Genomic DNA, 24927 nt, shown 5'->3' with positions numbered 1-24927 from the left:
CTGACTGTCTTATGTCTTTTTTCTTCGAAAACAGGTGATTCATGGGCCCAGCCCAGGGCCTGCAGACGGTGGAGTGGCAGAGCTGTGCTGACGGGCAGCTCGGGCCAAGGTCTGAGGTAGTTTTCACAAGCGGAGAAGACGGATGGGGCGGCCACCACCAAGGCGTTTTCCACACACTGATGGTCTAGAGCCACGGTCCCTCTCACCCGAGGTTAACTGATGAAATGGATAAACGGATAACTGACCCGCTCAAGCCCTGAGAAACCAGTTAACCTTGGGTGAGAGCTCTTGTCCTGTTGTTGAGAAGAGAGGGAACTTCTGCCACATCTAGGCAACCACTGATTCACTGTGCCCCTCCCCCCCCCGTAGCTTGAAATTAAAATTTTGCCTGATGAATAAAGGTTTTTTAGTTCTGTTTTGGTTTTTGCTTATTACTTGGATCAGGGAAGAAGAAATACATTGAATCTAATATTGACACAGTTTTTTTTTTTTTTTCTCCCATCCATTAGGAAACAGATATTAACCTAAAATAGTTTCTTTGCCATTGTTTCTGGCAGGGCTTAACTGTGCTACTTCAAACTTACGAACAATTCAAGCAATGTGAGAATTCAGAGCCTGGAACCTGCCTAGGAGGATATAGGTTTCTAGAAGTTAAAGCACTAACTCTTCATATATTGAGCAACCTGGCACTGCAGAGAGAGGGGTGACCCGGAATCAGACAACTGGATAAACTCCATGGCCACTGACCAGTGTGCGACCTCGAGCAAATCACTTAATCATTCTGTGGTTCATTCTCTGCAACATCGATAGCAGCAGCAGCTCAGGGCTGACATAACTGAGCCCTCTCTGTGAGCCACGCACACAGTAGGAGCCCTGGAGTCAAGCTACCTAGTTTCCAATCTCCACTCTACCACCTCCCAGTTGGGTGGCTTTGGGCAAGTAACTTAAGTGTTGTAAGCCTCAGTTTCTTGATATGTGATGTTGCACATATTATTATTAAATTATTAAAAGACACATCTTATTAAAATTATTAAATTCTCTATGTAATGAGCTGTGTTCCAGGCACACAGTTAAGTCCTCTGTAGTTGGTAGGGTTAGGGGAGGGGGCAGACAGGGCAGGTTAGTGACAGAGGCAGGAGGAGGGGGAGGGGGAAAGAGAGGAAGAGGAGGGGGGAGGAGGAAAGAAGGGAGGAGGAAAAGGTTGACCTTTCTTTGTATTACCTAATCCTTATAACCTATCTGTGAACTAAGTCAGGGGTATCCTCTACACCCAATATTCCGTTTCCAGATTTCAAAGGATCTCCCTTTAGTGGCCGGTTCACTATTATCTTTCAAATCCCAGTATCTTCAAACGTATCTGCCTGCCCTTAATAGTCACAAAATTCTATTGAGAGAAAAAAAAAAAAAATCTCTACAGCTTTGATCAAGGTTTGTAGCAAGAGATAAAATAAAGCCAGCCATTCCCTTTTATTGCTAGATCAAAAGATTAACATATAGCATTAATTGGTCTACGATACTTAACACGCTGGGAAACAGTCTTTGCTACATGAGGGTTTAAACAAAGAGCCTCATTCTAGCCTGGGACATCTTGCTATAAACCTCCCATACACAGTACCTGAAAACAGAAAGATCACCAGGAAAAAAGCACAAACCACCAGTTAACAAACTCTGACTCAGCTGGGTCAGGGCCATTTTATTTGGCTCTCTGGCTCGCTTTACTGAGGTTAAACCAGGAAGCAGCAGCCAAGCGAAGCATCGTCTGTGGTCTCTGTGGTATCGGAACCAGTAGGGGAAACACTTTCTGAGGAGAGGCTAAATTCTGCTCTCTCAGCTGCTTCTCTTTCCTGTCTCCCTCCCACTCACCACTGCAGCCTCTGGGCCTGGGGAGGTTAGTTTCTGCCACAGGACACCCTGCTCTGGGGCCAGTGACTCTCGCTAAATGACTTCAAGGCAACCATCCGAGGACAAGGGGCTTATGGGGAACCCGAGGGAGGCTCAGCCCCGCCTGGCGGAAATGAAGGAGTCTGGCAAACCCGAGGGTGTTTGATGATGATTATCAGAGCTCTGGGCCGGAGCAAGTCAGTCTGTGGCCAGTCAGTCCAGATTCTCCTGGACACGGGGTGAGGCTGCTTGGGACATGAGGAAGGGGGACACACACCATTTCTCCCACTTTGGGAGATCAGGACACTCCACATCAGGACTCTCCCCAAACAACTAAAGCATGCAGCATTTGGATGGAGAAGAACCCCCATCGTATCTGTTTCTCTAGAGCAGAACATGCAGAACAGAATCACACATTTTCTTGATGACGCAAGACCACTGCAATGAACATCATTTATCCCACAATGCTTTCCAGGGACTACTGTGTGCATGTGGCTGTTTGAACACTAAATGGCTCCATCATGCTGACATTTAAAATCAGTGTATCTGATTTTTTGAAATGTATTATTTGTTCTCATATGAAGGCAGTCCACATAAACATCAAATACTACAAAGCTTATATTGAAGAGCAGTGGTTCATACCTCTCACCACCTTGAAAGCAAGAGCTTTCAACTTGCCAGGATTCTCCTTCAGGTACTTCCCTACCCATGGCCCAAAATATACTCTGTGCTATCGCTCATCTATCAACTTTAGACGTTATCCACTGAATGTCTCCAATGGTATGGACTCTTCCATGCAATTTTGGTCAAATCAATATTCAGAATCTACATTATTATGATTATGCATGATATTGTCCACAGCGGAGCGAAGTCATGTTCTTTGATTACATTTCCTTTTTCTTTCTTGTACACTTTTTTTTTCTTTTCGTAGAGTCAATAAATGCTTCATTTAAAAAAAATGCTTTATTTTCTACGTTTGTTTTTTTCCTCCTGATGTTGAATCCTTTTTCTTTAGGTTCTATATTCTGGGAAATAACCTCAGCTTTAAGTTCCAATATTTCTGCTGATTTTTAAAAAAAATTTTACTACAGTACTTGTAATTTTCTTATTTTTTGAAACTTCATTTTATACCATCCCTTCTATGTTTGACTGACACACTACCCTCTCTTAGACGAAATAAAAATGCTCTTTGGAAACTCTGGGTTTCTGGAAGAGTAAACCTTGCCACAGGGAATTGGGGAACTGGCTAATTCAATGGAAAACCTCCAAATGTCAGTATCTGTGGGCAGTCAGTAACTGTGGGCTAGTTTCATCAAAGAGGAATTCTCTAAATTCCTAAACTCTCTAAACTCTTTCTGACATTTCATTGTTAGTGCAAAGAAATGCAACAGATTTCTGTATGTTAATCTTGTATCCTGCTACCACGCTAAATTCGTTTATCAGTTCTAGTAGTTTCTGTGTGGAGTCTTTCGGGTTTTCTCTCTATATAGTATCACATCATCTGCATATACTGACAATTTTACATTTTATTTTTATTTTTTTAACATCTTTATTGGAGTATAATTGCTTTACAATGGTGTGTTAGTTTCTGTTTTATAACAAAGTGAATTAGCTATACATATACATATATCCCCATATCTACCCCCTCTTGCGTCTCCCTCCCACCCTCCCTATCCCACCCTGCCAGCTGGTCACAAAGCACCGAGCTGATCTCCCTGTGCTACGCGGCTGCTTCCCACTAGCTATCTATTTTACATTTGGTAGTGTATATATGTGCATGCCACTTTCTCATTTCGTCCCAGCTTACTCTTCCCCCTCCCCGTGTCCTCAAGTCCATTCTCTAAGTCTGCATCTTTATTCCTGTCCTGCCCTTAGGTTCTTCAGAACCATTTTATTTTTTTTAGATTCTATATATATGTGTTAGCATACGGTATCTGTTTTTCTCTTTCTGACACTTCACTCTGTATGACAGACTCTAGATCCATCCACCTCACTATAAATAAAATGAATACATTTTGTTTCTTTTTCTTGCCTGACTGCTGGGTCTAGGACTAGTAATACTGTGTTGAATAGAAGCAGTGAGAGTGGGCATCCTTATCATGTCCCAGATTTTAGCATGAAGGCTTTCCGCTTTTCACCACTGAGTATTATGTTGGCTGTGGGTTTGTCATAAATAGCTTTTATTATGTTGAGATACGTTCCCTCTATACCCACTTTGGTAAGAGTTTTTATCATGAATGAATACTGAATTTTGTCAAATGCTTTTCCTGTACCTATTGAGATGATCAGGTGATTTTTGTCTTTTCATTTGTTGATGTAATGTGTCACACTGATTGATTTGCATAGGTTGAACTATCCTTGTGACCCTGGGATGAATCCAACTTGACTGTGCTGTATGATCTTTTTAATGTGATGTTGGATTTTGTTGCTAATACTTTGTTGAGAATTTTTGCATCTATTGGGTTGGCCAAAACGTTCGTTCAGGTTTTTCCATAACATTCTATGGAATAATCTGAACGAACGTTTTGGCCAACCCAATACATTCATCAAAGATATTTGCCTGTGATTTTCTTTTTTGTAGTGTCTTTGCCTGGTTTTGATATCAGGGTGATGGCTTCATAGAATGACTTTGGGAGTACTTCCTCTTCTTCAATCTTTTGGAAGAGTTTGAGAAGGAACGGTGTAAGTTCTTCCCCAGTGAAGCCATCTGGTTCTGGATTTTTGTTTTCAGGCAGTTTTTTTGTTTTTAATGACAAATTCTATTTCATTTCTAGTGATCAGTCTATTTCTTCTTTGTTTAGTTTCAGTGGACTGTATGTTTCTAGAAACTTGCTCATTTCTTCTAGGTTGTCAAATTTGTTGGCATAAAATTGATCATAGTATTCTCTTACAGGTTTTTGTTGTTGTATTTCTGTGTTATTAGTTGTTATTTCTCCTCTTTCATTTCCTATTTTGTTTATTTGGGTTCTCTCTGTTTTCTTCTTGGTGAGGCTGGCCAGAGGTTTGTTGATTTTGTTTACCCTTTCAAAAAATCAGCTCTTGGTTTGGTTGGTTTTATTCTATTTTTTTAAATCTCTATTTTATTTATTTTCTCTTTGATCTTTATCATTTCCTTCCTTCTACTGACTTTAGGTTTTGTTTGCTCTTCTTTTTTTAAATTCTTTTAGGTGGTTGGTTAGGTTGTTTGAGATTCTTCTTGCTTTTTGAGGAAGGCCTGTATCACTATGAACTTCCCTCGTAGTACCGCTTTTGCTGCAACCCACAGATTTTTGTTTGGTTGTGTTTTTATTGTCATTTGCCTCAAGGTATTTTTAAATTTCCTCTTTGAATTTCATCATTGACCCACTGGTTTTCCAGTAGCATGTTGTTTAGTCTCTAAATAATCTTTTTTTTCCTCATTTCTTTTTCTATGGTTGATTTCTAGTTTCATGCCACTGTGGTCAGAAAAGATGCTTGAAATAATTTCTCTCCTCTTAAATTTTTTGAGCCTTGTTTTTTGTCCTAGTATGTGATCTATAGTAGAGAACTTCCGTATGCATTTGAAAAGAATATGTATTATGGGGTGCTTTTTTTTGATATAATGTCCTGAAAATATTAATTAAGTCTAACTGTTTCATTGTGTCATTTAGGATCTCTGTTGCCTTACTGATTTTCTGTCTAGAACATCTCTCCATAGATGTGAGTGGGCTGTTAAAGTCTCCTACTATTTTTGTGTTCCCATCAATTTCTCCCTTCAGGCTTGTTAGTATTTGTTTTATGTATTTAGGTGCTCCTATAGTGGGTGCTATATGTCAATGACTGTAATGCCCTATTCTCATATTGATCCTTTTATCATTATATAGTGTCCTTTTTTATCTTTATGGTCTTTGTTTTAAAGTCTATTTTGTCTGATATGAGTATTGTTAACCCTGCTTTCTTGTCATTTCCATTTGCATGAAATATCTTTTTCCATCCCTTCACTTTCAATCTACGTGTGTCCTTTGCCCTAAAGTGGGTCTCTTGTAGGCAGAATATTATTATCCAATCTGCCACTTTATGGCTTTTGATAGGAGCACCTAGTCCATTGACATTTAAGATAATTATTGATAGGTATGTGTTTATTGCCATTTTGAACCCAGTTTTCCAGTTGATTTTGTATTTCTTCTTTGTTCCTTTCTTTTTGTTTTTCCTTTTGTGGTTTGATGGTTTTCTTCTGTACTATACTTGAGTTCTCTTCTTTCTAGTTTTTGTGAATCTGTTGTATGTTTTCGATTTGTAGTTTTGTTTTTCAAGTATGTTAACCCATTATTATATTTACTTGCTTTAGACTGATAGTAATATAGGCTCAAACACATTTTTTTAAATATCCACATTTTCTTACTACCCTCCCCAGCATTTTAGGATTTTTATTTCCTCTTTAACAACTTCATGTTTACCCTTTTGCTGTTCATTGTTAATGAACAGCAAATCAGTTAATCAAAACAGTTAATCATCAAAACAGCTAATTATCACTTTCACACACAAAATTTTTTTTAAACCTATGTACTGACTCATTTAAGTGATTTATTTTCCAGTTGCAATTTTCTCTCTCCTACAGATTTTTGCCTCCTTTCTATTTAGAGAAGGCTTTTCAATACTTCTGGATGGTTTAACTTTGTAGATAACAATCCTCCTATCTTCTGCTAGGCTGGGAAGAGGTACTTCCTAGCTGGGTCAATTGGGGATGGGATCTGGGTATAGATGCTGAGTTTAACTGGCATTTATGCAGATCTTCCAACCAGTCCTTTATGTCAGCCTCACTCCAGAGTGCATCATGACTGTTGTTGGCCCTAGGCACTGTGCCTCAAGTGCTTTGTGGGTAAGTAACCCTGTTCCATTCATTCTGGACAGTGGCTCTCAATTCATCAGGGACATCTATTTCCAGAGCCTTTCTGGGGCTCTGTATCATGGATCCTCTCTCACTCTATTTATTTATTTATTTTGCTTCCTTCACTGCACATTTGTAGACTCCAGCTCTGCCAGGTCAGCCCCCTCTCATCGACCCACTTTCCATCAGCCCTTTCCATCGTTTTTTTCTCTTTCTCTATGCCCATGTAAGTTTATTCCTTTTCAGTTTTCTTTTCCATTTACTGTCTTTTTGAATGGGGTTTCTGAATGAAGCAGACTTATCATTTTTCACTGCCATCAATCTGTCTATCTCTAGAGCCACCTCTTACTTCTGCCTTCCTAAGTGGAAAAAGCAGGTTAAACTTGTGTGTAATTCAAGAGCAAATAGTGTCTAGTCCAGGACCCAAGAGCTTCTCTTACGCATTTTGTATATACTGAGTGTCTAGAACATGTTATATATTGTCCTTGGCCCTGGAGAATAGGAAAGGTACGTACGACCTTTGTGTTGGAGTAGCTCCTTGACCAGCAGGAGACTGAGTCAATGGAAAATAACCATGACAACAAGGCAACATTCCTTCCATCAAGATCTATGCTCTCCCGGTATGAAGGGCACAGGTTTTAATATTTGCTTTTGATGCCAGCCGCATCAACACAGCCTGTTCTGAAGTTACTTATCTTCATATATTTTCTTTGCCCTCTGAGGAGCTAAGAGTCTGATCTGGGAATGTAGATAACGAGAGAAAACCCCAAGACAGCACGTAAACAACTTCCACAGTCAGGGAAGGCTTTCAACTCTCAGTGGGAATGAAGCTCAGAGAAGGAAGGGATCAGCAGGGCTGGAATCCTGAGCCATCTTGCCACAGGAGAATTTTGCTGGCTTCTGCCTTATCCTCCTAACAAAAAGGCACAGCAATTCACAATAGCATAGTATCCACCTAATGCTGACTGAGAACACAGGGGAGCCCGGCCTGTGGAGTAACAGTTTAGAGTGTGAGCTTTGGAGTCAGATTTGGGCTTGAATCATAACTCTACTTTTAGTAACTGTGTGGTGTTGGGTAAATCATTTATACTCTTTGAGACTCACTTTCTATATTTACAAAATGAAGTTAAAGGCTACCTAACGGTGTGGATATGAGGATTAAAAAAGACAGTATATGTCAAGGGCCTAGCACAGTGGCTACCAAAATGCTACATAAACTATGACAAGGAAACAGACAAAACCTATAGCAGGAGGGCTTCTTGGAAAACAACTGATTCTAGGACAGGGGCAAGAAATATGAAAGATGTGCCTGGAACATCTTGCGGTGCCAGAAAGGAATGAAGTGTTCAAAAACAAATAAAAAAACAAACAGAAAAACACCCCACAATTATGGGGGAGCATGTCAAAGGGACATAGGAGACAAACTTAAAGAGCTCCCAATGGCCAAGCTGGAACAATGTGAACAACAAAATAAATACTGTAGCACTGAATTATAACCCAAGACATGAAATAAATATCCATGAGTCCATTCTGATATACATAAATGATTAAATAGATAAATGGAACAGAAAAGAAAACAAACCTCCTATGTAGAAGAATTCCAAACAATTTTCATAGTTAATTCTCTACTCCTTAAAGATGGATTGCACATAGTGACTTCCTTTTGAAGAATACAGCATGAAATAGGGAATAGGAACATCATAGTGGAGAAATCTGACAAACACCCCTTCAGCCAGGTGATGAAGGTCAACATTAACAGTGATAAATCATGTTGATAGTATACACCCTTGAAAAATGTGAAGAGAGGGACACTTTACCTCTGTGGTCTTCCTCTTAAAAACCCATCACCCCCGTCTAATTATGAGAAAAACATTAGACAAATCTTAATTGAGGGTCATTTTGCAAAACACCTGACCAGTACTCCTCAAAATGGTAAGGGCTTCAAAACCAAGGAGAGTCTGAGAAACTGTCACAGCCAAGTAGAACCTAAAGAAACAAATAAACATAATGTGGTATCCTGGATGAGATCCTTGGATATTAAAAGGACATTACATAAAAACTAAAAGGATATATTTTAGTTAGTAATAATGTGTCAGTATTGGTTCATTAACTGTGACAAAAGTACCATACCAATGTTCTATACTAGTAACAGAGGAGACTGGCTATGAGATATACAAGAATGCTCTGCATCATCTTTACAACTTGTCTGTATATTTAAACCTTTCAAAAAAATTTTTCAGTGTTTTTTTTTGGAAAGCTATATTAGGCTGCCAAATTCCAAGATCTAGAACTTTAGGAAGAGACCTCAGAAAGGCACTCATCTCTGCGAAGGCAGGAAGCTTAATACATCATGGACATGTGATTTCGCTCTGGGGTGGATCATGTTACTAGAAAATTCTCCCCTAAACAAATTTATTTCCATGGGATTCTATCTTTAGGAATACTAAAATAAACAAGAGTGCACGGGCCTCTCTCAGCCAGTTCTCTATGCACGGCTCCTTATACGCTATCATTCTCCCCTGGTCAGCTTCCAGAAAACAGGGTAGTCAGAAGTTGCCAGCTTCTTTGTGGTAGGAATCACAATGTACTGGCTGTAGTGATCAATGTTCACTAAATAATATTCTTTTTTTTTTTTAGTTGAAGTATAGTTGATTTACAATGTTGTGTTAATTTCTGCTGTACAGCAAAGTGATTCAGTTATACATACACATACATTCTTTTCTGTATTCTTTTCCATTATGGTTTATCACAAGATATTGAGTATACTTCCCTGTGACATACAGTAGGACCTTATTGTTTACCTATTCTATATATATCAGTTTGCACCTGCTAACCCTAAACTTCCAATCCTTCCCTCCCCCCTGCCCCCTTGGCAACCACAAGTCTGTTCTCTATGTCTGTGAGTCTACTTCTAATAGTAACTCTTGATATGACTAGAAAAATCAAACCGACACAAACTTGTATTTGTCATTAGAATCATCCCAAAAGGTAGTTTGTAAGCTTATCCTCAGCAGGCATCCAATGTCTCCATTACCATTATTATTGTAAATAGGATGCTTTAGTTGTCTCTGAATTGATCCTCCGGACGCGCAGGCTCAGCGGCCATGGCTCACGGGCCCAGCCGCTCCGCGGCATGTGGGATCTTCCCGGACCGGGGCACGAACCCGCGTCCCCTGCATCGGCAGGCGGACTCTCAACCACTGCGCCACCAGGGAAGCCCCCTGAATTGATCCTTTTAAAAACATGACAAAGGGCTTCCCTGGTGGCACAGTGGTTAAGAATCCGCCCGCCAATGCAGGGGACACGGATTCGAGCCCTGGTCCGGGAAGATCCTACATGCCACGGAGCAACTAAGCCCACGCGCCACAACTATGACCTGACACAGCCAAATAAATAAATAAATATTTTTAAAAAAATCTGGAAGGGGACGGCCAGCTTTCCTAGTGTCTGGCACATTCCTGGCACACTCACTAGGCTTTCAATCAATATTTGCTGAATAACTGAATACTCAGATCAAATTAAGAGTCAACTGAGAGTGAGAGTTGTCAACAAAAGAAGTAAATAAATGAAGGCTGACATCAACTCTCAAAGAGAGTTTTCAAAAGGCAAGCCATTAAGCATGGCTGATGTGATAGTGTAAACACAGAAAACTGAGAGTGCTGGGAGGAGGCAGTATAGACCTGTAGTCAACAAATACTTGTTCACCACCTACTGAGTGCAAGGAACCGTAGGTGATACAAATGAGAGTTGAGATGTTGAGACTTCACACGACAGGGAGAGAAGCAGGGGCACACATCGTTATCCCCAATTCTTGCTGACCTAAGGGTTAAATTAAGCCCGTTCCCCGGGCTTGTAGCACCCATCTGGCACGTGGTATGGAATATGCCCTCTTTCAATTGTCATTTGTTCATTCCATTAACATTTTAAAGATATCTTCTAGGCATAAAGCACTGTGCTATGTACTGAGCAGGTAGCCTCTGCTCTCCTGGAGCTTACCACCCCTAGTAGGGAGGATGGACATGAAGTTAAGAGTTCCGTAAAAGATTATATAATTGCGATTACAACGAGTACAATGAACAGGAAGTAGAAGTTGAAATGAGCACACGTGCAAGGAAAACCTGTCCTAATCTGAGCAGTCAACAAAGGTCTTCCTAAGGGAGAGGCATTTTGGCTGAGATCATAGGTGTGAATGGGAATTAACTAAACCAGAGGAGAAAGAACTTTTCAGACAGTGACAGACATGTATACCAGCCCTGAGGCAGGAGGGAGCTTGGTATATTTAAGGGACAGAGAGAAAGGAAAATGTAGATGGAGCTTAAAGATCAACGGGGAGAGGGAAAACATGTCCCCCAAGTCTGCCATCAGCTTTGCTAACTCAGCCCATGCTGTCCTCTGATAAATGGGAATGTTTGACTTTGATGTAAGAAAACTCATTTGTTTCTCCTTAAGGATGGTTCCTTGGGGTTTCATAAAGAAATCCTTTCCTGCCTTAGTTCTTTTTTCATATTCTTTTCTACTCACATTTGAGTTTCACTTCTCATACTAAGTCTTCATTGCCGTTGGAATCTACTTTTGTATACAGTTTAGGTGGGAATACAAATGGAAGTCATTTTCCTTAACGCTCTCTACCAAGAGATTGTTATTTTCCCTGCCAATACGTGGTGCCACCACTATCCTATACTACTCTCCAAATATACACGAGTCTGTGTCAGAGCCTTCTAGTCTGTTCTACCATCTGTCTGTTCTGGCGTCAATACTGTACTCTTCTATTTCTATGGTCTATGGTACATCTAAATATCTGATAGATCCATCTTCCTTCTTTGCTCTCAGATGCCATTTAAACGATACTGGACTTTCTCCAGAAGTGGGAAGTCATCAAAGGGTTTTAAGCAGCGCCGTAACTGGAGCTGATTTTCATCTAAACATGGTCACTCTGGCTACCTTGTGAGGACTGACAAGAAAGAGGCAACGCTTGATGGGAGAAACCAGGTGAGAAACTACTGCTGTCATCCAGGTGAGAAAGGATGGCAGCTAGAACTGCAGTGGGAGTAGGGAAGATGAGCAGAAAGGTTAAACATATCTATCTTAGAATTGGTGACTGATTGGGGTTGGTAACAAGGAAGGGGAAGAGTCCAGGATGGCTCTTATGTTTCTTGGCAACTGGAGAGGTTGTAGGCCATTTACTGAGACAGAGAACAGTGGGGGAGAGAGAGAATATTTGAGGGGAGAGTCTGGTAGGAGGGAGGTTGGGGACTTAAGAACTCAGCTTGGGACATGCTAAGTATGAACTGCTTCAGAGTCTGATACACTGAGGTGTAGAGTTGGCATTTCTTTCCACCCTACATCCTATCTTTTAAGTTCCACTGCACATCCACAATGAATACTAAAAGCTCCTTTAGAAAAATGTTCACAAACTATCTCAGCTGACAAAACTCACACAGAAATCTGTGCATTTTCATGTTGATTCTTTCTGGCAGCTTAAATTTTGCTTTCTATTTTCTCTAGAAATCATCATTGGGGATCCTGTGAGAGGGAGACATATAATGCAATCGTTAACTTAAAGGTAACATCTCACGTCAAATTTCTCATAGTTTGAAGGTTACAAAGAATTGAACAAAACTTCTCAGGAAGGGAAGAGTCAGCGGTTCTTCTGGTCTGTGTGTATGGGTATGTGTGTGGGTGTGTCCAAAGGCTGGTGGAGGGGAGGGGTTCTAATTACATATACAATAAACAAGTTAGCAGGAGACATAAAATTATGAATTAATTTAATTTGCTACTCAAGGTTCCTGAAATGTAGCTATCTCCATAGGAGAAAAGAAAATGCTGATACATTTTCCTCTTTGGGGGTAAGGTCAGATCTGAGGGTCAATTGGGATACCTTGGCTAAGAATGACTTCTTCCACATTCCAACCAAAGAGCCCAAAGGGACATATTGTAACCTGGACTCAATTCTGAGGGAGTATAGCTATTACAGAGATTGCTTTGGGGATGCGTAAAGGGGCAGATGTTTTATACCTGCATGGCTGACGAAGCCAAGGTCAGAGCTCAACTGGTTACCCTTTTATGCACCCAACACAGGGCTAGAAATTGTAACAGCAGTGTAAGAGGTAATCCAGAGCCTTTGCTGTATTTGGAAAGATACCATTAAGATTCAAGTAAGAATCCAAAACCAATATGACATCAGAGACAGACTGTGAAGGGTCACCTGACAATGTCCAATGCACTCTCCTAACATTATCTCAGGTGACAATTTCATCTTCACAGTACATAACACGATGCTAGCTTCAGTAACTGACTGAAGCTCCTTTCTGGTACTTCCTAGTGTTCTGCAGAAAAATTTTCCATAATAGGTGAGTAGCCATTCTTCAAAATAAAATAAAAACCTGCACCAAAAAGGTTCTGTGGGGGGGAAAAAAACTCAGGAAATTCAACATTACTTCCTCTACCTTTTAGCTGCAGAGTACTTGTTAGTCTATCATCAGCTCTAACAAGTCCCCCATCAACATAATCTGCTTACTGTTGTGTACCTATAGGAGTTTTAAAATCTACTTAATCCTATAACTTTTTTTTTCTTAAAATACATGTTGACAGAAAACATGGGAGGACCCATGTGGGGAAACGGTATGTTACTAGTTGCTTTACAAACATATGTTAGGACTTAGATATCTCTCACTTTATCTCTGTAAAAACCAACAAACGGCTTCTTAGCAGAGAAGCTGACACATGATAGACTCTCAATAATGCCTGCTAGATTGGTTAATGTTGATAGTCCTAGTGAACAGGTGTTCTGGCCACTTTATAGATGAGAAGACAGGCTAGGTGTGGGGCATGACTTGCCCAGGCTTGCATGCCGGTAAATGGCAGAAGGAGAGAACTCAGGGCTGTAGACTTGAGGACTTTCCCCCTGTTCTATTGCTGTGGGAGGTGTAGCCTAAGCAGAAAGTGTAAGAGTTGTAATTAAAGAAAGTCTTCAGTACTGGCTGGCATAGTTAGGGCAATCTTCATGGAGGGGAAGGGAGACATGACCAGGGTTCTGAGAAAGCCAATAAATACAAAGATCCCACAGTGCAAGGAAGCAGCTCCATCTTTTCCACAAGAGGTCAAGCTGATTCCAATATGACAGCATTAAAACCCAACAAGCACCAAGGTTAGGATAAGTTTTTCTCACAGAAGTTTGTTTTTCCTAACACAGAAAGCAACAGGTAAAAACTCTTCCACTCCTGTTCTTTGCTACAGAAACTCTGGAGGCCAAACTTGCCTGGCTTTGGGTCATATTTGCAAACAGGTCTCTTCCACACGTGGTGTCCTTGCAGTGGCCCAAGAGCATCCCCAGACCTAGGAGCGCAAGTCCGGCTTTGTGACGCAGACGTAGAGAATGGACTTGAGGACACGGGGAGGGGGGAAGGGGAAGCTGGGACGAAGTGAGAGAGTGACATGGACATATATACACTACCAAATGTAAAACAGATAGCTAGTGGGAAGCAGCCGCATAGCACAGGGAGATCAGCTCGGTGCTTTGTGAACACCGAGAGGGTTGGGATAGGGAGGGTGGGAGATGCGAGAGGGAGGGGATACGGGGATATATGTATAGCTGATTCACTTTGTTATAAAGCAGAAACTAACACAGCATTGTAAAGCAATTAACTCCAATAAAGATGTTAAAAAACAAAATAAAGAAAAAACAAGTCCAGCTTTGTGGCTGTCCCCACACATTCCTTAGCTCTGTTTGTAAGTTCTTCCCTCCAACAATGGGGCCTTTTGCTTTGGATCTTGGCCTTTCACAGAACGGTGCATGGCCCGCTAAGAAGGCAAAAAGCATCTCTGAGGACCAGTCCGGGTAAAGATGATGTGAGCCCTTCAGAGAGAAGCGAGCGCAAGGGGGGCTGGCGTCGCTGACGTGGATAGAAAGCCAGTTGCCGCTTACGCCCAGTTTATGTAGTAGGAGAGTTGCGATGTGATTTGTGTTGGAAGATATATGCCCAGCCCGATGCTGATGGACTCGACGGAGGCTTTGCCTCTTAACAAATCAGTCCCAGTGACACAGAAACAATCCAACCACCTCCAGACTCCTAAACCCTGGGTCACTCGAGCCTTTCCTTGTGCTGTGCTATTGTGGTTGTGTCTGGCTTTGGGGCTACACAGCCCTCGGCTGAGACCTAGCTTTGACATTTCTGAGCTAGGAGCCCTAGACCACACAGCCTGGGTCTTCTCAACTGGAAAAATGGGGCTAATTACGTGAAAAATGGGGATAATAACAGTAGCTCCCTTACAGAGCTGGAAGGATTAACTAAAATAGCACAGGTAAGGAATTTAGCATCATGCTTGTACCTTTAAATATATATATATATTTAAAAGGGTATTAGAGGTCACTGATGTTGATGGCTGATGAGCTCTGTCAGCCCCAACATACTGCCAGAGTTATGAGGACGTGAAACATTTCTGCTTGTCCATGGTGCTTAAGAGCCTCATTTTAGGAAGATGAGCTGACCATGGCTCTTCTATTCACCAGTGCGGTGAACGCAAGTGTGCCACTTAACCTCTCTGTGTCTGAGTCACCTCACCTATACAGTGGAGGGAGAAAAGTACCCACCTCATAGGTTGCTGTGACTAGTAAAATAACATACGCAAGACATACAGCACAGTGCCTAGTAAACAGTAAGAACTCAACGTGTAGAAACAGTAAGGACAAGAAGAGTGTCCTGCATAGCATGTGTGTCTAGGCAGAGTAGGTGATTCTCTGGAGTGATTAAGGAGGGTGGAAGGCACCTGGACCACAAAAGGGGTCTGAAGGGCCCATGGTTGAGACTGCTCCTACCATGTAAGCCTGCCTCACCAGCTGTCACGGAGAACTAGGCTAGTGGAGAATGGAGACAGGGTAGCTAACTGTTGATTCAAAGGGAGGACATGAACACTAATTCCATATGGGATCTGAGACCAGGTCCGTCTGGACGGGTAATTCACGAAGGGTAGGCAGAAAAGGAAAGGGAGCATTAAAACAAAATATTTCGTACTTGAGGCACTGTTTGCACTTTGTATTCATCTAATTATCAGATTTACAGAACGGTTAAGCAGTAATAATCCCCAGGTCACATGGAACCTGACTTAGAACCCAGGCTCGTAATCTAGACGCAGTGTTGGGACCTTCACGTCATACTCCCTGAGTCCTTACAGCTCTTAAGAAGCGGCAGATAATATGTGATTTTAATTTTCTTCCTCAAAAAAAAAAAAAAAAGGAAGAAATGAGCATGCATTATTTTCACAACCATATAAAAATCATGAATATACAATATGTTCATAATCAGGAATATCGTGAATATAAAATATAAAAATGTATTATTGGGAACGAAAATTGGTGCAGTAACTATGGAAAACAGTTTGTCAGCCCCTCAGTAAGCGAAACATAGAATTACCATATCATCCAGCCATTCTACTCCTTGGTATAGACCCCAAAACACTGGAAACAGATGTTAAAAAAACAAACAAACAAAAACATTACACAAATGTTCATGGTAGCACTGCTTACAATAACCAAAGGGTGGAAATAATCCGGATGCCCAGCAACAGATAAATGGATTAAAAAAACGTGGTGTGTATATATATATATATATTCATTTTGATTTTGATTTTATTTTTTATACAGCAGGTTCTTATTAGTTATCCATTTTATACATATTAGTGTATATATGTCAATCCGTATCTCCCAATTCATCACACCACCAACCCCCTCCCCTGCCACTTTCCCCCCTTGGTATCCATACATTCGTCCTCTACATCTGTGTCTCTATTTCTGCCCTGCAAACCGGTTCCTCTGTACCATTTAAAATGAGGTATATTTATATAATGAAATGTCTTTCAGCCATGAAAAGGAATGGAATGCCGATACATGCCACAACATGGATGAACCCTGAAAACATTATACTAAGTAAAAGAAGCCAGACATAAAAGGCCACAGGCTCTATGATTCCATTTATGTGAAACATCCAGAACAGGTACAGAAAGCAGATTAGTGGTTGCCAGGAGGTGGGGGAGAGGGAACCGGGGAGTGACTGCTTAATGGATGCAGGATTTTTGTTTGGAGTAATAAAAAAAGATTGTGACCTAGACGGCCTCTGGTTGCATAACACTGTGAAGGTACTTAATGACATCGAATCGCACACTTTTAATTGATGCAAAAAGTAAATTTTATTTTATGTGTATTTTCCCACAAAACAAAACCAAAAAACGGACAACCTTGTGCATGGACTAGAAAAAGAAATCACTGAGTGGAATATGGGCTATAGACAAAGGCCTGCAGCCAGGAAGGTCTAGAAGGAGGGTCTACTGATTGCGTAGTAAGATCAGGCAAAGTAAAGAGAACCTCAAGAGTTCTCTGTGAGGTAGAGAACGTCCTGCTGGGAGGTTTTTAAATGGAGGAGCACCCTGTGGGGCCCTCCTGAGTACAAACCCTATTTGTATCCCCAATTTCTTGTTTGTAGGCAATAGACTTCATTCAATCTCCTTGACCTTCCCAGAGTTCCAAAGGGCAGATTCAAACAGTTGCTTATCAGGGAAGGGAGGGGATGCAGAAACAAAGGAGGAACAGTCAGGGAACAACAGTGCAGCTGTGGGGCAGGGTCCTGGTTCCTTCTCAAGAAATATACATAACAATACCTTTGAGTTCTTCTGCAGGAACTAAGGCCCCTACTGAGGTGGAGGATGGTAACTTCAGGCTGAGCACAAGATTCCTGTTGTACCACCCTGTTCCCTCACCACCAACCAATCCACCAACCAATCGCAAGAAATCTGCACAGTGGAAGATAAGGAAGACTCTGACCTCCTCCCCCAATGATTCTCCCTTTAGAAGCTTTCACGGTCAAGCAGAATATTTGGAGTTAGCTTTTGGACAGGAGTCCACCCTCTCCCCAGGTGCTGGCCGCCTGAATAAAGCACCCTTGCCCTTCCTACCAGCACTTGTCTCGAGTATTAGCTTTCGAGCAGCAAGCAGCTGAACCTGAGTTTGGTAACAGTTTGTGTGTTGGCACTGGGGAAGAGCAGGAGTGTGTGCTGGGGAGGTTAGTGGATAAAGTAGACCAATGTCTCTATCATATATAAGAGGGAAGATATAATTACTTAATAAGTATACGTGTTATAAATTAAAGTGGTCATTGAACAAACTGAAATACAATCCATGGTCTGAAACCAACAGAAGAGAAAGAGAAGGAATAGAAAAAAAATTCATCCACCAGAAGGAAAGATAAAACATTTTTTAAAATAAATTAAAAAGCAAAGGAACAGACTAGTAGAGAAGAAACACAAACCAAGATGGTAGAAGTAAAAAAATATCCATAATATATATAGAGTCAAAGTAAATGCTCTTTATAAAAGAAACATTTAAGTACAGTTGATTCACTTTACTGTATAGTAGAAACTAACACAACATTGTAAAGCAACTATACTCGAAGAAAAATCAATTAAAAGAAAGAAACGTTTAAGACAAAACCACATGGAAAGGTTGAAAATAAAGATATGCAAAAAGATATTCCACGCAAATACTTACGAAGAGAAGGCTGGCGCAGCAATTAACATCAGACAAGTACTATTATTTAAGGCAAAAGGTATTAATGCCTAAGTAGAAACTACACGTAAAATAAACCCTGGGCTTCCCTGGTGGCGCAGTGGTTGAGAGTCCGCCTGCCGATGCAGGGGACACGAGTTCGTGCCCCGGTCTGGGAGGATCCCACATGCAGCGGAGCGGCTGGGCCCGTGAGCCATGGCCGCTGAGCCTGCGCGTCCGGAGCCTGTGCTCCGCAACGGGAGAGGCCACGGCGGTGAGAGGCCCGCGTATTGCCAAAAAAAAAAAAAAACTCTAACAAGAAGTTATACAAATCATGACTAGACACTTAACTAACAATGCAGCTTAAAAACATTAATTAAAAGTTGTCAGAAGTGTGAGGGAAATTTGGCAAACCCTAGCATGAGATCTGAACAAAAATCTATTAGAAAATTACAGACTCTGCTGACCAAATAACATCAAGGATGTGAATGATATGAACTAACAATATTCAACTAGGTTGAACTGATGGACATGTAAACTCCGCAACCAACAAATTGAGGCTCTCCATAATTTTCAAACACACTAAAGCATTTACAAAAGTTGACACGGTGCTAGTTCACAAAGGAATTTCAAACAACCAGTGCCATACAAAACATATTTTCCGACTGCAGTGCAATTAAATTGTAAATCAAGTAAGACAGATAATTAACAAAAAATCTATCTTGGACATATAAAAATAGCTGCTGTAGTTCATATTGATTTCCCTGCTTCCACTCTTGCCCTCCTCAAGTCTATTATCCCAAAACAGATTAATCCTTTTACAATTCAACACAGATTATGTCACTCCCGTGAGAAGGAAAAAATCCTCCAATGGCTCTCTGTCACAACTAGGCTTAAATTCAAACTCCTTACTACAAGACTCTATGTGATCTGGTCTCTTATTATCTCTCCAATCTTTATTCCTTACCAGGCCCCTCTCCCCACTGTTATTTCTACTCTAGGCTGGGACACTGGCCTTTTTTTCTTCTTCCCCGCCTGGGGCATTTGCATTTCCTGTTCCTTGCACCTGGAAATGTCCTCTCCCAGATATGCACCTGGCTAACACAGTAACCTCTTCATTCTCTATATCCTTTAAAGACAGAGCAGAAAAGCTTTCTTTTTCTCCATTTACCTTAGCACAACATAAATGTATTATGTAATTATTTGACTGTGTTTTTTTTAATGACTCCTCCTACTACAACAGAAGATCCCTGAGGGCAGGGACTTCGTTTTGTTCACCACTGTGTCCCCAGTGCCTAAAACAGTGTCTCATACAAGGTAGATAACGAAAAACGACTGTCGTATGAGTGAAAATCAAAGTCAACTTGAGCTTGTTGAACTGATTGCCAGAAAAGTCTATACGATTTAGATGGTAGTACCAAAAACAATGAAGAGTGGGAAGATGGCCCTGCTTTACTATGTATAGTCAGAGCACATCTGGAATACTGTGTTCAGTCTAGACCCTACACATTAAAGGAGACAGAAAAAGGTGAACAACCAAGATGGTAAATACGGCATGGCCATAAAGTCTGTAAACGTTGGTGTACATACGTAAAAACGGCTCCACGGTATTTTATTACAATGCATGATGTGTTATGTGATATGTTCGATGTGTTGTTTCTCGTTAGCAACACATAGTTCAATGAACTGAGAAACTGCAGTAAATGTGGTGTATTAACAAATTTTCCTCAACTGTGCATAGCATCTATGATGCATTGCCTAACACGATTCTTGTCTATTATGGAACAAACTTGCACTTTTAGCATGTCAGAAGGGTTCAGATCTGGCACACAGGCAGCCCCCTACACGTGTCCACATGTCCCAAGCAGGTCTAGAGATGATCAGCCAAGCAGACCCTCACCACTCTGGTGTGGAATGGTGGGAACACTCTGAGCAAACTTCTAGCCAGTCAAGTACGGGTATTAACTGGTCACGCATGTATTCAAATATGTCAACTAGTCACTGATGTTTCCAGACTTTCCGGTCACCCTATATATTCTACCGTGCTTTTCAATGTTTCAGTGGGGGAAGAAAAGGGGCTGGGGCCACGTGATGGCTATGATAAGGACTCTGGAACTAGACTTACCCGAGCTTGAATTCTGTCCCTACTTCACGGAAGCTCTATATAAACTTGGACACATTACTTAATTCCTCCATTGCTCAGGTTCTCTCTCCATAAAATAGAAATAAAAGTGATCCTATTCTATAGGTTATTATGAGGATTAGATAATGTCAGAAGAGCAATGAGAACCATGCCTAGCAGATAGCATGCTGCAAATCTATGTTAGCCACTGCTGTTGGCATGGCTAATCAACATCATAGTAACATTATCATCACCCAGCACCTATCACTCACTGACCACAATCTCTGGGCTGCTTAGTTAAACATTTCAGAAGAATATTGAATTTGTCTCGTGGAAGGGTCTACATGTTCCAATAAGTTTTATATCTTGCTTTGGACAAATGACCAATTCTGAGCTTATTTTGTTAATCATAACACAATGTATGATGCTATACCAATGGCTGTGTGATGGTTTGTTTGCTTTATTTTTGGTTATTTTCCGCCCACGCCGCGTGGCATGTGTGATCTTAGTTCCCCAACCAGGGATCAAACCCATGCCCCCTGAAGTGGAAGCGCAGAGTCTTAACCACTGGACTGCCAGGGAAGGTCCTGTGATGGTTAGTTTTATGTGTCAACTTGGAGGGTGTTTTTGGATGAGATTTGTGTTTAAATCAGCGGACTTTGAGTAAAGTATGTTGCTATGTATAATGTGGGTTTGCCTCATCCAATTAGGTGAAGTCCTGAATAGAACAAAAGGCTGACCTTCCCCAGCAAGAGGGAATTCTGTAGCAGATGACCTTTAGACTTGAACTGCACTATGACCTCTAGCCTGCCAGTGCACTTTGGGTACCTTGGACTTGTCGGCCTCTATAACGTCCTGAGCAAATTCCTTAAAATTATCTATCTATCCATCCATCCACCCATCCATACACACACACACACACACACACACACACACACAGCTAGTTTTATTTCTCTGGAGAACCCTGACTAATATAGGCAGTCAAAATAGTGAAAGAGCAGAAGTGGGTGAATACTACTGCAGAATTATTTCATATGAGAAAAGATATGAAGAACGGAGGGAGTCCAGCCAAGAGAAGGCTAGCTTAGATGTAAGAGCTGTCTTCAAAGAATCAAAGGGCTACCATGGGGAAGAGAGACTGAATTTGATCTGGATGGCTCTGAAGAGAGGGATAATTTGTGGGTGAACCACATATACAGAGAGATGTCAAGCTGATGAGAGGAGAACTTTCTAACCGCCAAGCTGTTCCGAACAATGGAACGAGAGGAAGACACCTTGTTTCCCAAGGTTTGAGACTCAGTAGTATTCAAGATGATTTTAGGTGGCATGGAGCATAGCATTACATAGGAGAGAGTCACTGCCTGTCAATTCTCTTCTACCTTTCATGATGTTGGACATACTATCTCATTTTGAGCCTGCAATGACATTAATATCTCTGCAACACTTCCACATTTTCATTTTTACCAAAGGCAGAGTTGGCCTCAAGCTTACTACCTTGCTATTTGTAGTTATTTTTTACATCTGCCTTCTAACCATGGGAAATCACACTGGTTTTTCACATAGAGTAGTATTTAATTTCTCTTTTAAAGCATCAAAGAAACACAGGAGTCCTGTAAAAAGAAAATATTAAGTAAAACTAGTAAGGAGGACACATTGTTATGCCAGGGGTACGCAGATGACTAAAGTGTGGGTGACACAGGATAGAGGGTGTTTAAGGAAAGGCTAGAGGACCACAGACCACCCAGTGGATTCAGCCCAGGTTGGCTGTGGGGACTGGAGAAGCTTTAGGATAAGTTTCATCCATCCCGAGGTTTGATGAATCTATAATATGCTGGGCCCTTTAAAGCTGGTATGACCATATTCCAATAATAAAATAGTCTACCATCTAAAACAGGTAAAGTAAACCATGTAAGTGACTTTCAGAAGTAAACACCAGAAATATCTTCATTTTGGTAGATATCTATTAGCTTTTTAAAACTGAGTTTATGCACATTTCATTGGAAAAAAATAGTCTGAATAAAACATGAAAAGAAAATTTAAGTTTTCACTTCTTTTGATTCATGCAGTTTGGTCAACGAACATGTGTAGGACCATAATGATGGACGGATCTATGAGTTGAAAGAGAATAATCCAGCACTGGCAGGTTTTTTACTTTAACTATTGAAATTGAAATGACTTTCACTTATAATTAGTTTTATACATTCTTTGAAGAACTGTCAAATCACATTTCCCCAAGGTTAATATCTGAACAAATCTATTACTTACTGTGGAAAGTAAAATTTTCACAGAACCCAAATACAACCCAAAAAGCAAACTGTTGTGCAAACAAAATGATCAGCTTAATTTAGGACAAATGAAACGTAATAAATGAGATGAAAATGTATGGTAGGAAACACTCCACATTTATGATTCTATGGAAGAAATGTCAACAGAAATTTCTGCTCTGTGAACTGTGAGATTGTCCTGTTAATTTAGACAAATCAGTTCTGAGTCACTGAGCCTTCGGATCTCCCTTCTTTAGAGTCTAGGAGCACAGAAGAGAATTTCTACTTTTCAGTTTCTTTTTGATTATAAAATGATGTGATTTCTAAAATTCAAGGAGTTAATGTGTTATAAGATTCTTTTTTTTTTTTTTTTTTCCGGTACACGGGCCTCTCACTGTTGTGGCCTCTCCCGTTGCGGAGCACAGGCTTCGGATGCGTAGGCTCAGCGGCCACGGCTCACGGGCCTAGCCGCTCTGCGGCATGTGGGACCTTCCCGGACTGGGGCACGAACCCGTGTTCCCTGCATCGGCAAGTGGACTCTCAACCACTGTGCCACCAGGGAAGCCCTAAAAGATTCTTAAAATGTGTTTTGATTCATCAACAGATGAATGGATAAACAAAATGTGGTATATACACCCGATGGAATATTATTCAGCCTTAAAAAGGAATTCAATTCTGACACATGCTACTACACAGATGAACTTTGAGGAATTTATGTTAAATGAATTAAGCCAGTCACAAAAGGACAAATACTGTATGATTCTACCTACATGAGATACTTAGAAAAGTCAAATTCATCGAGACAGAAAGTAGAGTGGTGGGGGCCAGGTGGGGAGAGAGGGGAATGGGGGGGTTAGTGTTTATAGTGGGTACAGAGTTTCAGTTTTGCAAGATGAAAAGAGCTTTGGAGATGGACAGTGGAGATGGTTGGACAAAACTGTGACCGTGCTTAACTTGAACTGTACACGTAAAAGTAGGTTATTTTAAGTGTGTTTTACCACAATTAAAAACATTTTTAAATGCATTGTGACCTTGGGAGAGTAAAAAAAAAAAAGTGTTTTGATATAATTGTTCATTCTTGTTCTTATTTTCCGATAAATCAATTCACCAACCAGCCAACAAACCAGCATCTCAAAGGACAAAGTTCTGCTACCATCAAGCATCATCTTTACCTTCCTCTTTCTTTGATAAAGATTCCAGACAGGGAAGACACTGAGTATGGTAAATCTCTTTTTGACTCTGTCTGAAAACCTTGAGGGAGTGAGGACAGAACAGTCTCGAGATTCTCTAGAGAAACTCTTCTCACTGCACTGACCCTATGCTCAGAGCGTAGCTCCAGAGGCAGACGGACCAGGTTCGACTCTCAACTGCAACACTTTGGAAACGTGAGACCTTGGGTATATTGCTCAGTCTCTCTGTGCCTCAGATCATGTGTCAAAAACAGTTACTAATTATTCCTATCTCATAGGGTTGATGGGTAATTTTCACAGCGCCTGTATCAGAGTCAGTGTTAATAACTGTCTGTCATCACCATCTTCCTCCTGTTAATAGCTCTTTAAGGGAATTAGGTAAATATTGTTACTATACTCCAAGAAATTAAAGGCAGGTGGAAAGAAGGATCTCTGCCTGATATTCAGAAACTGATCCCTTCTTACCTCCCATGGCTCAGATCAGCATCACCTGTTCCCTGGAATTCCGAACAGCCTCTATCTGGTCTCCTTGCTTTGATCTTTGCTTCCCCTCCCCACTCTCTCACCACTGCTGTCCTAACAGCAACTGCAGTGGTCCTTTTGAAAATCTAAGTCAGATGATGTGTTTCCTTTGCTCAGAATCTTTCAGTGTCTCCTCCTTTCCCTCAGAGTAAAAGCTAAAGCCTTTACGAGCCTCGTAAAGCCTTTACGAGGGCCTGCTAGGTCCTACTTGGGTCTGGTCCCCATGACTTGTCTGACCTCATTTCTTACTGCTGTACCCATCCTTGGTCACTGCCTCAGTCACACTGGCCTCCTTGGTGTTCCTCAACATGAAACACATAATCCTGCCTCAGGGCTTTTGCACCACAGCCTGGAAACTTCTCCCAACAAATATCCTCATAGCTAATTCCCTCACCCACTTCATGTCTTTGCCCAAATGGCAACTTCTCAGGAGGCCTTCCCTGACCACCCAACTTAATTCCACAGCCTCGCCCACTCACCCTGGAGTCCTATACATCATGCTATATTTTTCTTTTTTCCTCACAATAACTATTACCTTCTCACATAGTACATAATTTACTTACTACATT

The 24927-nt window shown here is 41.1% G+C and overlaps 1 protein-coding gene across 1 annotated transcript in view; it reads right to left on the bottom strand.

Annotated features, from left to right (window-relative positions):
• Positions 1-24927, bottom strand: part of SGCD (sarcoglycan delta) — a 409632-nt gene that overhangs the window by 147373 nt on the left and 237332 nt on the right. The gene's annotated exons all lie outside the window — the stretch shown is intronic.

Source organism: Phocoena phocoena, chromosome 3 (assembly GCF_963924675.1).
Source record: "Phocoena phocoena chromosome 3, mPhoPho1.1, whole genome shotgun sequence".
NCBI lineage: Eukaryota > Metazoa > Chordata > Mammalia > Artiodactyla > Phocoenidae > Phocoena > Phocoena phocoena.
Note: the sequence above shows the minus strand (reverse complement) of the source record. Positions and strands in the feature narration are given on the sequence as shown.